The sequence below is a fragment of the Penaeus vannamei genome, chromosome 28, assembly GCF_042767895.1.
Source record: "Penaeus vannamei isolate JL-2024 chromosome 28, ASM4276789v1, whole genome shotgun sequence".
In the NCBI taxonomy this organism is placed as follows: Eukaryota; Metazoa; Arthropoda; class Malacostraca; order Decapoda; family Penaeidae; genus Penaeus; species Penaeus vannamei.
The window spans coordinates 3,572,462-3,576,733 of record NC_091576.1 but is presented as its reverse complement, the minus strand read 5'-3'; positions in this window follow the sequence as shown (position 1 = coordinate 3,576,733).

Genomic DNA, 4,272 nt, shown 5'->3' with positions numbered 1-4,272 from the left:
TGCAAGCCCGAGAAGAAGGCTGCAGGCCAGCGCCAGAGGAACCGCTATGAGGAGGAGAAAGGAGGGAGTGCTTCCGCCGGATGAAGCGGGCCGTCAGGGAGTCTTCCACACGCCATCTCCCTCGGAGTACTCACCTCCCAGTCCTCCACCGCCTCCGAAGCCTCCGCCGAAGCCTCCACCGGCATGACCTCCATGGTGACCTCCGTTGCCTCCTCCGTGACCCCCATGGTGACCTCCGCCGCCACAGCAGGCCAGGGACTTGGCGCCGACGAGGGCGACGGCGAGAGCCAGGAGGAGGACGAGGGCGAGGAACCGCATCTGAAGGGAGCGTCGAGGGAGAAGGACCCTGAGGAGCTTGGCCTTTTCGGGAAGCATTTTTTGTTATTAATTAATTCATTTTTTAAGGATTTAGTCAATAGTTTTTTTCATTATTACTAATTATTACTTCGATTATCATTCTTATCATTATTACTACTACTACTACTATAGTTATCATTATTATTATTACTGCTATCACTACTATAGCTGCTATAATTGTTACTATTAGTATCATAACTACTACTGTTCCCATCATCATCATTATTATAATCTATTTCAGAACTATTACCAATTACTATAATACTGATATAATGTCATTATGTCATCGTCGAACTTAAAAGCAGTTATGAAGATGAAACTTCCCGATGCCTGTCGTTTTACATGTTAGCTCAACATTTTTTTTCTTTTTTTAGATGATGTAAATTGAATTTCGATGTTAATCAAATCACGCACATCAGCGCACAAGCGGAATTGACTGAAAGGCAAAATGTACAACAAAACAAAGGCAGATGACTCCAACTCCACAGCTGACACGTGGCAATGGGTCTCAGATTTCCCAGGCTTCTTACCGTGGTCTTCGTGAGCTCCTGGACTGCCGAATCTTGAGGACCGAAGGGCTTATATGTTCCCTTTGCGCCCCTACTCCTTCTGCCACCCCCCCCCCTTGAAATCCTGACCCCTGACCTTTATCCTGCTTGGGATGACGCCTCACCCTTCGACCGAACCTTGAAGGATAATGCTAATCATGTGTGCAAACCCAATCAGAGACGTCCGTTCGCGACCCGTTGCAAGGTCTTGGCTTCGACTTCGTCATCGAGCTCCTGGATTAAAGAAACAGCTGATTTTGATATCAACAAATCTGCTGGCGGCCGTCCCGTTGCTTTGGCATCCGCGAGGAATCCCAGAACAAAGATTTCATCCCTTTTCGGAAATTTCAGCCTTCGGACAAGGTCACGTCCGTATGTCCCTTTTGCCTTGAGAAGGACAGGGTGCCTTGAGGAGGCAGAGCAGCGGCTTATAAGAGCATTGATGAGGTCCTGGGGATCAGGTGTGCAGCTCCCTGTCTTCGGAACTCAAAGTAAGGAAACTGTGTGTATGTATAAGAATATATATATATATATATATATATATATATATATATATATATATATATATATATATATATATATATATATATATATATATATATATATACATGTACAGTATATAATATACATACATTCATACACACATACACGCATCTATGCTCATTTCTAATATTTATGTGCATTTATATATATATATATATATATATATATATATATATATATATATATATATATATATATATATATATATATATATATATATATATGTATATATATACATACATATATATATATATATATATATATATATATATATATATATATATATATATATATATATATATATATATATATATATATATATATATATATATATATATTGTGTCTACACACATACACACACACACTATGTATATACACATACACACACACTATGTATACACACATACACACACACTATGTATACACACATACACACACACACTATGTATACGCACATACACACACACACACACTATGTATACACACATACACACACACACACTATGTATGCACACATACACACACTATGTATACACACTCACACACTATGTATACACAAATACACACACACACACACTATGTATACACACACACACACACACACTATGTATACAAACATACACACACACACACTATGTATACACACACACACACACACACACTATGTATACACACATACACACTATGTATACACACACACACTATGTATACACACATACACACTATGTATACACACACACACACACACTATGTATACACACATACACACATACAATATGTATACACACATACACACACACACTATGTATATACACACACAAATATATATTTGTGTGTGTATGTGTATATATATCATTTTTGTCATAAAATATGCCCCAATGAGGCCTGAACCCCGGTGCGCCCCCACCGGCGCCGCCCTCCCCCCCCCCCCCCCTCCTCCCGAACGGCCGCTCGGCTCGCCACACGTCCCTCGGCCTCATCGCCTCGCCCTGACTGTGTGTGTCTGTGTGTATATATGTACACTATATAATATACATACATTCATACACACATACATACATGCATCTATGCGCATTTGCAATGTTTATGCGCATATATATATATATATATATATATATATATATATATATATATATATATATATATATATATATATATATATATATATATATATATATATATATATATATCTGTGTGTCTGTGTGTGTGTGTATTATTTTTGTCACAAAAATGTGCACCCCGCCCTGACTGCTTCCACGTCTGCTGCAGATGCGGTTCCTCGCCCTGCTTCTCCTGCTGGCTCTCGCCTTTGCCTTCGCCGCCGCCAAGACCTTGCCTTGCTGCTTCGGCGGAGGTCACCACGGGGGTCACCACGGAGGTCACCACGGAGGCCATCATGGAGGGCATCACGGTCATCATGGTAAGAAAGTACTTTTTCATATACTGTTCATATAAATATTTTAAAAATTAATTCATTGACGGTTTCTTGTCTATAATATTTACCGTCACCAAACATCCCTTTTATTAGTCTGCATACAATCACACTCTAATAAAACGATTATTTAAAGAATACCTAAACTATTTTCGATCTATTACCAGGTTGATTCAACAGCGACTTCCGTTTACCAGCATGACAAATAAATTTTTCTTGAAGATTTGGTTTGTGTTTTCAATCTGATTTCTCCTTTCACCTTCAACAGTAAATAATGACAAGTCACGAGGATGTAAACTTCATTAAGAGGATAAATGTATTTACGAAAATTTATGCACAAGTAGAGTCACTGTACACATTATTGTCTTTGATAAGAATAATTTGATGTTGTCAGACTCGGTCCTACTGTCACAGATTTATCCTAAAAGCATTCGTATGACGCTGACAGTGTCACCATCCCAAAGGCCGTCATAAGAGCCATACATTAATCGTTTAATTAATCAATCGAAATTCAACTTTCCTACACTTTAAACCAACTTTGCGTACGTCATACCCGGATGTTATATTTATTTCACTCGATATCTAATGAGATGTCGAGTCCCACCATTTCCGCGCAAATTACACTTGGTAAATCCTCTCTGCACAAATGAATAATAATTAACGCATTTTCGGCTGACGTTACTCTCTGCGTCCCACTTTTCGCTTCGTCATCGTCAAAGGCAACAAGCAAGGAGATCGCTCGGAATGGGCAACCGGAGGCGAGTTCAATCCTGCCCAAGTTGCCCCGAAGTTGGCGATCTCCCATATTAGGTCAAATACGTCTTTCGAGACTCAATAATAATGTATTTATCATTCAGCCTCATTTTCTTCTCTATAGTATCTTTGAAAATAAGTGACTGTCGCATTTCTTCTTTTAATTTGTATTATATGCTACGGATCAAGTCAATGTGTGTATTTTAGACGGAAGAAAATTACTGATTCACCATTTCATAATTTTTGAGTCAGATACGGATCTGATTCCTCACAAAGGAATATGGTACGTATACACATAAGAAAAACGATGAAATAGTGAATCAGTAAGCATTAGTTCATTTTCTAAAATACAAGATCACATTGACTTGATCCGTGCCATGTAATAGAAATTAGAAGAAAAATGCGATAGTCACTTATTTTCGAAGACCCTATAGAGAAGAAAATGTGGCTAGATGAAAATCTATTATTATTGAGTTTGAAATGATGCATTTGATCTAATTCTCATTATCAATTATGAAACGTGGAATTGGTAAAGAAAAGAAAAGAAAAGAGAAAGTTACGATGCTTTAGGATTTTCGAATTTCTCCCGTTTTGTCTAATATATAACGAAATTTCATTCTTCATTTACCGTACAAATGC